The sequence below is a fragment of the Vidua chalybeata genome, chromosome 1 (assembly GCF_026979565.1).
Source record: "Vidua chalybeata isolate OUT-0048 chromosome 1, bVidCha1 merged haplotype, whole genome shotgun sequence".
Taxonomy (NCBI): domain Eukaryota; kingdom Metazoa; phylum Chordata; class Aves; order Passeriformes; family Viduidae; genus Vidua; species Vidua chalybeata.
This window is the reverse complement of record NC_071530.1, coordinates 84,031,540-84,044,097: the sequence shown is the minus strand read 5'-3', so window position 1 is coordinate 84,044,097 and position 12,558 is coordinate 84,031,540. Positions and strand designations below refer to the sequence as shown.

Sequence of the window (12,558 nt, the reverse complement as noted above, 5' to 3'; positions counted from 1 at the left end):
AATCAGTAGAAAAAACAACTCTGTTGTAATTTGATGTCAGTTTTGCACTAGAATCTTTTACCACAGTGCACCATTGTAACAATAAGCTTCAGTCATCACTGTCTTTCAGCTTACCTGACTGTGATAAGCAGCACAGTATTTATTTCTGCCTTTATGTAAACATTATGCTGCAAGTGGTTCATGACAGCACTTCAGCAAGCTGTGTCATGTGAGGATACTTGAGAAATGCATCAAAGGAGCTGACATTCTTGCATTGAGTTTGAAAAAGGTTGCAGCACTCTCTTAAAGCCAAGAAGCTTCAAGGGGAATATCAATCTGAATTTGTTACATTTTCTAAGTCTCTTTGTGCCTATTAAAATGGATAAGATTCTGTCAAGCTAGTTGCATTTTCAGCTAAAAAAAAGCCAGAGTTAAATGGGGCAAACCAGCTAAACAAAAAAACCCTTTCAAAATATAGCATGAGATGTAGCTAAATTTGGAGTTCTTAACTGCAAGCAGCTGCTTAAGTAATTAAAGTATATAAGGTGCTACTGACCAAAGCAATTAGTATGTAATTTCATTAATGGCATTAGGATTGCAGTAACAATATTTAAGTCTTTCTGTCCAAATCAAGATTGCAGGCAATTTGTGCCATGTCCAAGATGGGGTTGGGAACAGTGTGATGTTAGGGTGTGTTACAGCACCACTGTCTGAGTGGATCTGTAAATGCACAGGGAGCATCTTGAACTGGCTGTGCCTTATTAACCTTCCTAATAACATACCTTGCTCGAGAATTTACATGTGCACGCACTTCTAAATTTTTATAAACTAGGATGGCAATACGTTTATATTTCAGACAAGACATCGTAGGGGCTGCTAATTTTTTTTGTTTATCTTTGCAATTAATTTGTGAACTTGCTGGTATTCAAGAGCAAAAGGGAGTTACTATTTTTGTGTATGTTTTTGTGGTTTGTCCTTAAGTGGTTGGAAAATCTTGGAGAGCTCAGGCAGAGTAGAGTGTTCCCAGTCCCTCTGAAATTTGAAGTACTGCAGATGATAGCTTTTAAGTTGCAAGATCTGCAACTCAAAGACAATTGGGTGATGAGCCCAGTGACTACAGCTTCTAGGCTCCAGAATAACCATAAATATTTTTCAGAAAGATGACAATGAGTTTTAGAGCCTAAGCAGAAAAAATACACATCGGGAGAATGTGGAATATACTAAAGTCCAAATACAGGTCACCTCTAAGGATAGGGTGGCATCACTGATGAGTCACTAGGTCAGAGAACCGAGGCCAGGAAGGCTTGCCGCTGGGACACCCATGGGTATTATTCCTATGGTGGCTAACCTGGAGGTGCTGACTTGGTTAAAAAGCCACTGAGAGAAGTCCTTCAGAACCTTCAGGCTTTACAGCAACACTTCTGGCCTACCTTGAGCCCTGTCCTGTTGACGCATTGCCTCTTTCTAGGTCTAAGCCTTTCTAGGTCTGTAAATACGTGGGTGTGCTTTTGACTGAGCAAACCAGTCTTCTCTGCTTTTCTGGGCTGTATTTCAGATGTGAAACAGAGCGAGGTGAGCAGGTTGTCTCACCTCTTGAGAACACTGACCCTGTGTCCACAGGTTTTTGGGGCATCTCTCCTAAGAGGGGTGGTGGGGTGAGTAAAGCAGCGCAGCACAGGAGATCAGCGCCCTGCAAGCTCGTTTGAGCGTGACAAGCATCCCTGTCACATGGGGTAAAAGAAGTGGAAACAGCGTCATAAGAAGTGATGGTCTGTTAAAAGAGTACCCTTAAGGGAAAATATCTTGTGTTCTGCTTCCAGGCTTGTTCTGTGGACGTGCAAGGAGGTGAGTCTAGTCAGGGGATTGGGCTCCATGAACGCCAACTAGATGGAGAAGAGCAGCAGGCTGCTTTCCCAAAATCACAGGGTATGCCCTGTGTACCTGAACTGGGAATGTGCACAGCTTGTGAAATTAGGCATGTGGATCTCAGAAGGAAAAACGGGCATAATGGAAACGTTTGTTTTGACTCATGCTGTGCTGTGATGAGTCTTCTGCATAGCACACCTGCAGATTTCCCCTCTGGGTGAGCCTGATCTTGACTGATTTTCACCAGTGCAGCTTACCTATGGGATATAAATCACAAAGGACCAGGCTTTGCCTAGCTGAAAAGAGACTCAATTTGGTGAGTTCAGAAGAAACATTAGCACATGGTTCTCTTAGTCCTAAATAAAGTTAGGCTGATGTTACTGATTTTCCATGAAGTTTTGAATGGTAAATGTAGATTACTTGTTCTTTTGTATTGTTGCTGGTCTTGGGGATGTTGTTGGTGACATAATCCTTGATTGGGGTTGGGGGTTCTTCTGGTTGTTACTTTATGTTAAAAAAACCAAAACAGGTTGACTAATGGGAGTTCTTGGAATCAGTGTAGTCACGGCAGAGGGAGGCATCACAGAGCTTTTATAAATGACTGTTTTCTTCCTGAGCAGAGTGGGGTACAGACACCTTCCGTGGTGGCTCCACACCGCCATTTGGGATGAGACTGCAGCAATATGCTTTGCCATCTGGGGATCTGTGCGGCAGGACTGGAGCGTTCCCTTCTCATGCAGTGGAGGTTCACGCTTCGTTACAGCAGTAATTCCTCTCAAATTATCCACCCTTTGCTGACAAGGCCAAGGGGGGAGATCTCCTTATTCTGCACCCTCAAAGGACTATGTGATTTTTCAGAAGCAGCTGCTTGGCTTGCCTGAAAGAAGAGCCTAAAATAGACAGCTGATTCGGGGACAGCGCACCTGAGTGCAGATGAAATTAAATCCGTGCCCCAAAACACTGCTCCTTTAGTAGGGCAAAGAAATGTAGGGAAAGCTTATATTGACATGCTGCCTATGCAATAAGAGGACATCTGGATGGCAGCTGCCTTCGTCTCTGAAGTGAAGCTAAGGTAGTTAGGCTTGCTTATCTTTATATGTCAGGTACTGGGTTTGAAAGTCAAGTCAGAGGCAATTTCTAATGTTCTACAAATAAGTTTCTACAAGTCCCCAACAGCCTTTTAAAGGAGGCTTTTTTTAACACAGTGTTGCAATTCCAAACAACTCTCCCCCAGTTTAGTCTCTTGTAGATATTTTACCAAAATTACAATTGCAGTTAACACTAAACTATTAAAGCAACTGATAAAAAGAAATCAAAATTACCGTGGCGTTTAAGCATTTTACTTTTTCATTTGACTTTGGTTCTGTTAAGTTTGCAAAAAGTACCTTAAATATTAAATGTTCCAGTTGTCTGCTTTGTAAGTCCATCAGTCATAGCTAGGTAACTATTATATGCTGAAAACGCAATATTTAATTAACTTGGAAGAACAGCTGATTCATTAATTGCTGTATGCAACTTTTGGAACTTACATTACGTCCTCAAACGTGCTTTTTAAGCCAGCAACAAACTTGTTTGAAGCAAAATTTAAAACTCACGGTTTAACCTTAGTGGGAGTAAAGGTTAGCTCAGGTATCAGGTAATGAGGGGCATGCCTCATTTAATAATAATAATAATAATAATAATAATAATAATAATAATAATAATAATAATAATAATACCCATCACTTCCTGAAGAGAAATGCTAATGGACTTCCTGGGTTAATCCAATTATCTTTTACTTGAAAGCTTTGTTGAAATTGTTGTGGAGTGGATTTTAAGTGAAGCCCCCTATGTAAGAAGGCTGGAGTTTGCTGGCTGCCAGGCAGGGACTTCCCCAAGCAGTTGGGCGATGCTCTCTTGGAGCAGCTGCCAACGCTGGTGCTGGAGCAGGCAGGGCGTTGCAGGCTTTGGCTGGAGCTATGGCAGCACCTTAGGAGGTTATGCATGATGTTTCCCGGAGCAGGGATAAAGCTTGGGCTTTCTTGGCAGGATGGGAGGGACTAATCTGTGCAGTGGTACTTATATTGATTTGTAAGGATTGTTCAACTGGGATTACTCAGCTGGGTATTATGATGTTTAATCAGGGAAGAAGAACACAGGTTCCCGAAAGGAAAGCATTAGATGCTTTGACTGTTTTTACCTTTGCCTTTAATAGCTTTAGATTTGCAAGACACGCGTAGCTCTTCTCATCTGTGTGAATTTTTAACTTCCTTTTGAACTGTGACTTGTGTAGTAGTATTATTTGTCTATATTTGATTCGCACTCTCACTTTTTTTCTTCTTTTTCTCGGACATGGGCAATAAGAATAAAATATCCAAATAAAACTTTAGAGAAGCACTATGAGTAGAAATCTATATATGGGACATGGTAGAATAAATTAGGAAAAATATTTTTTCTTTTCATGTAAACATAAGAAAAATATTTAATTATTGGGTATTTTCAAGTTTTTTATTCTGTTTCTGATGTAGGACTAGGTAATCTCAATAAAAATGCAACTAAACCTGACCTTTTCTGTGTCAAATTGCAGCTCTCACTGATATTAGATATCTTCTTAAAACCATTCTGTTATAAATATGACTGTCTAATATAATATGCAGTCAAGCATTTACCCTGTGGTCACTTGACAGTATTTCAATTCCCCTCTTCATTGCCACCCAGTGTTGTGCTTCTTCAGCTCCGACTTGTAAGTTCCTTGATGGCTCAGTAGGTCAGTATGAGTTTGCCTGTTGTCTAAACAGTTCCAGTGGATTTTCTGTTTGTTTCGTATGGGCTGCACAGACCAGGAGCCCGTCTGCTGCCCAGGTGTTCCACACACATGTCCTCTTGAAGGATAAGTGACAGTCTGTATGGTCATCATTTTGGGATATATTGACAGGGCTTGCTTTCTCAGTTTTGCTGTTGAGATAATATATCAAGTGCGAGACACCCAGTTAACCTCACCAGGAAGGTAAGACTTGAATGGAGAATCCCTGGGGTCAGTTGATCTGTCTGTGGCTCATGTTCACTCTTTCTTTTCTTTTTTGTTGTGATTTAGGGGTGAGCCGCAACAAGGCTATAGGTTCATCACTACTACTCACAAAGTTTTGACTTAAGCTTTAGCTTTCCTTCTGTTCCTGTCTCCTTTTGGACCAGGAAAATCCATCTGGCCCGTGCACTCTGAGATGTATTGCAGCCTTCACCAATGTAACCGCTCTATCCTTAAGGGTTTTTTTTGAGGATTGATCTACTCTGACCCCAGGTTTGGCAATTGAAAGAATATCCCAATCTGCCTTCTATGCTGCTGCTTCTGTCTGGGTAACTGAGGCTGCTTTGGGTTTTCTTTGTCTTGATAAACCCAAACAAAGAAATGCTTTCTTTTTAAAGGTCTTTATCAGTCTTTTTCTTAAATCAATGAATTAAAGGTAGGTGACACAAGAAAAAGGTACAGGAAAACCACTGAACCTCATGTTCATGGAAAAAACCTGCAGATGTTACCAGTTACTTGAAAATTAATCTTTTCATTGGATTTTGTAATCTGCTCAAGAATTATGGTTTCTCGGAGTCTACTTAATCTGGTGTTCTGCTTAAGTGATGTGCTTACTCAATAGTTACTATACAGCAGTAATTGTGCAGGCACTGGCCTGCGAAGAGGGTTTTGAAAGGTGACCAGCTGATTGCTGTCATCAGCGATAGCTGGATGAGGCTGTGCTCACCCAGCAGGAAGTGGGCAGTCTAAATATGCAGTGACATAGGATCAGCTGGTGTCCTGTTTGACTTTGGGTTCAAACTTTGACCTGATGATCTTTTAGGAAGGAAGGTATGCTTTCTTCTATTTTTTTCCCCCCTCCAAAGCTAAAAATTTCCTTTGAGAAAACAGGTACCAGGAATTCTGTTTTCTAAACGGTCTGTGTGAGTCTGGAAAAGGGACTGACTGTGACTTACATATTTTAATCTTATCTCTTATAGTTGGAACATGCGCAATCAGAATTCTAGATGGTTTAGATGGTTTCCTTGGATTTCAAGCCCCTCTCATACTGATGCCATTAGTGCTTCAACACTTGTGTGTGCAGTAGAGTCTAGCAAGAGTTCAGCAGTGGTGGTGATATCCACCTACAGCAATTGTTTGTCAAGGCAACCAATATCCATCCACTCCACAAAAGGACCAACCTGACTCTGCAGTCCTTGGGTTAGAAATGGGAGCATGTACAGTGGGAAGTGCTTCTGAATGTTAGGTGAATAATTGCAGCACTGTCAAATGGCAAAACCAGTAAAATCTTCATCAGAGACATGCTTTGCCTTAGTTTATCCTCGTAATTAACAAATAAACCCTCCTTGGCCACCCTCCCTTCCCCCAAATACCTAGCTTTCATCGTCTTCACTTTTTGGGATGTCAAGCATTAGGTGTGAACTGGACAAAAACAGAATTTTTAATTTTTTAGCCTTCCATCTTTTTCTATCAGAATTCCTAAAACTCATTTTACCCACTAATCCAAGTGTACAACTTCATTCCTTCCTGCTGCAGGGCACCTATAGCCAGTTGTTCCTGTTGCTCATTGAAGCTTTGGTTTTTTATGAGCGCCTTTCATATGTAGCTTATTCCTATAGTTGTTACCTAGCAACATTAACTTTGTTCAATTTTATATGTCTTCTATTTCAAGAAATCTATCAGGTGTGTTTTGAGAACATATCTGGAGTCCAACCATGAACCTTTAGAAAAGAGGTGTGAAATAATAAAGAGAGCTCTCCCCAGCACCTGTAATTAATGTACTTACACTTGGTGTTAGCCATCCCAGCTGTACTGGCAGAAATGGGAATAGATGCGTGTGGCATTTAAAAATCACCTGGAGAATACTGGAGCAGTTACAAGTTCACTGTTGATTTCTCTGTGTGGTTCTCTGGTTTCAGTGTGCTCAGAGGGCACAGATGCCTATTTCAATTTCATGCTCTTTTACCAACCAGCATCTCTGTTTCTTGCTTGTCTCTCCACGGCATGGTCCATTTAGCATTTTGCAAGCTACACATGCACTGATGTGACATTTTGTAGGCTAGCAACTGTAGTTACAGTACAAAATAGAGAATTTCACTTTTCTGAAGAACATTAGAATGCAATAAAAGAAAAGTGTGCAGAGGCCCATAAGGAGACTTACAGGGCACATAAAGTTTTGGGGTTCAGGCTTGTAATTTTTAATTCAATCTGTGGCTGCTCTGGGCTTAGTGATGCCTCTAGGACACAAAGTTGTGTTTGTGCCTTCTGCTTTCACTTTAAATGAACAAAAAACCCTTTAAGCTTCTAATGTTCAATTGAAGCAGTCTTGATATTTTTATAATTCTGTCTGACAGCCTTCTCTGATCTGGAGAACAGTGTGAAAGCATAGGATTTGCAAGTGTTTTTTATATTGTCTTTTTGTTTCTTGTGCTAAACTTCCTATCCATATGGAGCTTTCAAGAAATCAGGAGGGGAGAGATTGAATAGAATTGGAGCTGATATTGGGAACAGAGGGTGTCATTCAGCTGTAGCATCACTGTAGAGGGCACTGCAGGGTTTTTAAAAAATTGTAAGAGATTTGCTTATTATCATCCACCTTCTGTTGCATGCATCTCTCAGAGGTGTAGAAGCTGCCAAGTACTAAATACATGCATCCGTAGGGGGCTGTAGATACCAATTGTATGAAAATTGCAGATCAACTGGTGCCTGTGGCATTAGTTGAAGCTGAAATCAGACTACGGAGGGATATGAGACATTTGTGTAAACATAGCAAGTGTAGTAACATGCTCAGAGCGAGAAAGTAATAGAGGAGTACGAGTGGACTTCTTTTTGCATCATTACAACTGTGTGTTGTCAGTAATAGTACACTTTCAAAAAATTGTAGTGATGGAGATTTCTGAAAAGTCTTTTCAAAATGTCATTCGGACATGGTACTGGAGGGACGTGCTGCAGTGCTCTTGTGCAAGGGGTGCCCTTAATATGAGGGGTAGTCTTGTAAAAGGGTTTGTATACACATATCACTGTGGTAATCCTTACCTGCATTTTTGATCCTAAAACATGAGATTTACACAATGCCAAAACCCTTGCAAAGCTTAATTGCTTTACCACTATGAATCAGAGTAACTTACATGCAGTTTTAGAGGATTTGAAATAGGATCTTGAGATAGATACCACAAGTACTTTATATGTCTTCTTTTTTTTGCTTTTCAACTGTACCTTTCTGGTACAGTTCTTCTGTTTATTTTACTATAAATGTATTTTCCCTGTATCACCTGTGATTTACATAGTGTTTCATTGCATCATCAGTGCATGATGGTAGGCTGTATGCAACTATTTGTTCCTTTTCTTTCACTGTTTCCGTCTGTCTCCTTGAGGGTTAATTCATATGTGCTGGAGGGGCTGCTCATAACTTGAATACCATGTTCTACTCAGCTAATTTCAGTGAAATCTTCTATTAGGTATATCTTAGCTTTTTTATTTTGTCAAGCTGGCTCTTGAATGTGCTGCTCTGAAACTCATTTTGCTGGTGTTAGGTTATCAGATAGAACTAGGTGATCAATCAACAGCTACCTATCTGTATCAAACACTTGTTTATAGGTGTGCTGTTAGGTTTCTTATATATCAGACTTAATTCTATGGCGACAGAAAAGTGCTATAGTCTTTTACTGAATTCATAGTAGCTCTTGCATCAGTTATCTCTGGGAACTGATACAAGGGATAATGCTGGATGATTAAATTCAAAAATGAGCAAACAAGAACGAAATTATTTATTTTTTAAAATAAAATGTTTTTACAAGCCTCTTAAATCACAACTAATTTAAGTCCTGTGATGTTTTTCAAAGTGTTCCCTATGAACTGTGGACCATATGTGAAAGAGAAGGGTGTTTGCTGAACGGTCATTTAGAGACATTAAATGCATCCTGGTCTGTAGTCCAAACCTGAGATTCTTCCCATGTTCATCGCTTTTTCAGTAAATAGAATTTCTGCAATGCAGTGAGACCCCTGACAGCCATGAAAATACCTACTTTCTTCAGGAAGCTGGCACAGCTGAAGATGAGCAGGATCATTTCAGCTTTATGTCGCTTCAGAATAAGTGGGATCCTGCTTAGTCTTGTTAGCTGAGCTTAACATGTCAACGCCAACAACTACCAAAATAAGTAAATAAATGAGGATCTAGGGGATAGAGAAGGGCTAGAAGCAGAAAAGCAAGTGGGACATGGTTAAGTACAGATTAAAGTTTGCTCAGGCCTAATTTAGGGGTTATCATCCCTCCTATGTTAGGCTCAAAAACATTAAAAAATGTATTCAAAAAGTGCTTTTTTTTTAAATGGAGCATGATAGCATACCTATCTAGCTAGCTTAACTAGCTTAATACAGTTTTTGTAACAAAGTTTTCCTCTTTCCTTGAATTGAACTTTTAAATCTTTTCTTGTAATTGAAATCATGATTTACTTTACCAAAAATATTACTTACAACATCCAGTGGAGCTGGTTTCTGAACAAAGCCAAAGTTTAACAAATTGTGGGCAAAGAAACGAATGGAAGTTCAGACAGCTGCCAGTGTGTGCACTTTGGTTCTAGTTTGGGAAAGAACATAGTTCACAGAAGAGTCTACAAAACTGCCAGTACCCGGTCCACCACCAGAAGTATGTCAGAGCTAGGTTTTGCAAGTGTTCTCATTTAAAAATGACAGTCAAAAGTTAATGACTATTTGCGTGTTTGTGCATGGAAGTGCTAAGTAGCCTCTGTGCTGTTCAGTTGAAATGGAAGGATAGACCTTGAATATCCCCTTTCCTACCCCTTGATTGTATGGTAGAATTCAATACAGATTAAGGAAAATATAATTTTGTATCCCTGGAAGTGCATGTATGCAAGATATTTGGGCAGCTGGAAGCTAGCTCCTCAGCTACGTGTAACTGGCTGCTAGATTCTTTCAGGTCAGTCACAAAATCTGTGTGTGCTCACTTAGAGGACCAGCATGGTGCTGTGCTGGATCAAAGTCCAATGATGTGCAAATTTTGCTGTTAACTAGCATGCCTTCTCAAAGTCAGTTTTGTCAACATTTTTTTTTTCTGCATAGCATTGTCTTGATGGAGGCAGGATCTCAGTGGTTGGTAGAGAGAGATACTTTGAAGGATTGCACTATATATGAAATACTCTTCTGAAAAGTATGCCTGCATATGGTTGAAACAGTTAGAAATCCTGTGGAGGGCTTATTTGATTTTTGTTTAGTTAAGCTCTGTGGAGAGCCATCACAGTAACATACTGGATTACTTGGCAGGCTGAGACATCTGCTGGCACTTCCGAGGTGTAGGCTACAGCAGTGAAGTTTCCTATTGCATCATGCTGAAATCTCTCCAAAACATAATGGTATTTAGTAGTAAATGCTATTGTATAGAGATGAAACTGTATGAAATTCAAGATTGCATGCTTTGTCTTCAAAAAGCTTAAGGATGTTAAGGATCTTTAGCTCCTGCAAAAGTTTTATAGCAAGACTGAGGGCTATTATTAACAGTGCTTCACCCACAGAGAAAAGGAGCTGACAGAAGAGTGAAACCAGAATCTGGACTTCAGTGGAGCATATTATTAGGAAAACTCTATTTGCACCTTGTGAAGTGCCTGTCCTGTTAGAAATTGAATTTAGGTGTGTAATTGATATACTTAAAAGCCTGCTAATGGTAATTCAATGCTTTAAACTATGTACTTGTTTTGCTTAGTGTTTTGCATGAAGTGCCTCGTTTTATGCATATTAGGCTACATAGAACACCTTTGCAATTATTTGCTTATTCAGGGATAGCTTGAGATGACTCTTAATCATTCCTTCCATGTTACAATCACCTGAAAATGTAATGATCTTGCACACTAATAGCTTTGTCTAAATTGTTAATAAATTAGCACCCTCAGGGACCAAGTCATATGGACTTCCACTGAATATATGTCTTGACTTTATTCCCTTTCTACTTTTCACCATGCTAAACAATTGCTGTTAGTTGCTGTAATTTACTCCCTGACTCCGTGGTCAGGGTCTGTCTTTTATGTCTCCTACATCCAACCCCTAAGCTTTTACTTGACAGCCATCTGACACCCTACAGCTTGGTACTTTAGATGAATGATAAAATTTAAAAGCCTTGTAATTCGGCCTCTCCCTCTTTATACTCCTACTTTTGTGGTTCCCTTGTGATTGCTCAAGAAGTGTTTTCAATATGTCCTTTCCAAATAGGATAAGAATCTGGAGGATGGAGTGAAATTTAAATTGCAGCTCTGTCTCAAGATCGCTAAAAATAGCAGGAAAATTATTGTAGACTTTGTCCAAGCAAAGCAAAGCTTAGATTGTTGGAAATGCATCAGCTAGCTGACATACAGAGAAGATGCTGTAACCTAGTGAAGGTGAGTCTAGTAGTAGTGTAGTAGATGTTAAATACAAAAATTGAGGGAAATTGAAAGGAAGAAACCTGTTTGTGGGGTGATGTGGTGTTTTTTGGGGCTTTTTGGGTTTTTTGTTTTTTTTTTTTTTTTTTTTTTTTTTGACTTGCTCAAACCTTGAAATCCTCTTGAGTACATTCTGAGTGAAGGCTAAGTGGCTGTTATTTTATAGGAAAGGGCATCCTGACTTGCGTGGGAAACATGGCATTTCAGGTCACTAAATAAAGCTCAGGTGTAGGTGCATGACCAGAAACCTGTTTAATTCTGAACAGGTCCTTTGTTCACCCAACACTGAGAATGGAGGTCATCAGCATCCCAATACAATTGCCATGTAAATGCCATGTACAGATCTCATTATGGTTATCAAGGCACGTGGTTGGTGGACAGAAATTGAGTCATGCTGTTTTAGATTATATCCTCAAGAAATGTGATATTTGTACAAAATCATTTATGGTATCTAAAAGAAAATAGTGCAGCTGTTTGCAAGCTGCTTCTGATGGTTCATTTACCTAGAAAACATGGCAAAAGAATGGATATTGGAAAATACAGTGTGTTTAAGGTGCAAAGCAGTGTGTGTTGGCCAGATCCATTGATTGTCTCTACTTTCCCTCCCTATCATGAAGAGTTTTGTGAGACAGAAAGTTTGCAGGCAGCAATGGTATGTTTTGCCAGGCCAGTTGATACAGCTGGAAAATAAGGGCACAGTTTTGGCTGCACAAGGCTCTGTTTGGTCAGGAGTAGCTGTTCCAGCAGTGGCTGTGCTGTGACCAGAAGCAGATATCAATGTGTGTGTTCGTCAGCCTGCTGCACTCCTGATAGGGAGTGATGTAACTTGTGGCTTGGGAGTAATTACAGTGCTCTGCAAGAGGAGTTCAGAGAGTGGTTAGTTGCAAAGGGCTTGCAGAGTTCTCTTGTCTTGCAGAGTAATTACGATCGTTAAGGAGGAATGATTGAGCACAAGTTATTTATTTACAGTGAGGTAAGGTGGTGTATATAGAAAGGTTGGTGCCCTTTTTAGGGACTGATGTTCTTCCAGCTAGCCACACCACATCCTTGGTTGATTTACTTTGTACTTTTTAAGGTAGAAATCTGTCTATCACACTGCAAAAGCAAGGATACAGATAGATCTTTTTATATGAAAGTTGCTGGACTGCCCTTCAAAATAATATATCACAGAAATACGGTAGGATTTTTAGCAAGATATAGTGTTCACTTGTATAATGATGTCTTCCAGGACTGCAGCACTGTCTTAGTTTTTTTTTCTTCTAAATTATTCGATCTTGCAAA

At 39.8% G+C, this 12,558-nt stretch overlaps 1 protein-coding gene across 6 annotated transcripts in view; it reads left to right on the top strand.

The window, feature by feature from the left end:
* GRB10 (growth factor receptor bound protein 10) overlaps window positions 1-12,558 on the top strand; it is a 146,322-nt gene that overhangs the window by 76,765 nt on the left and 56,999 nt on the right. The window contains exon 1 of one of the 6 annotated variants that reach the window (XM_053957065.1): window positions 11,195-11,235. The exons of the other annotated variants lie outside the window; for them this stretch is intronic. The gene's annotated coding sequence lies outside the window, so the exon portion shown is untranslated. Of the gene's footprint in view, window positions 1-11,194; window positions 11,236-12,558 lie in introns of those variants that run through there. 6 annotated transcript variants of the gene reach the window in all.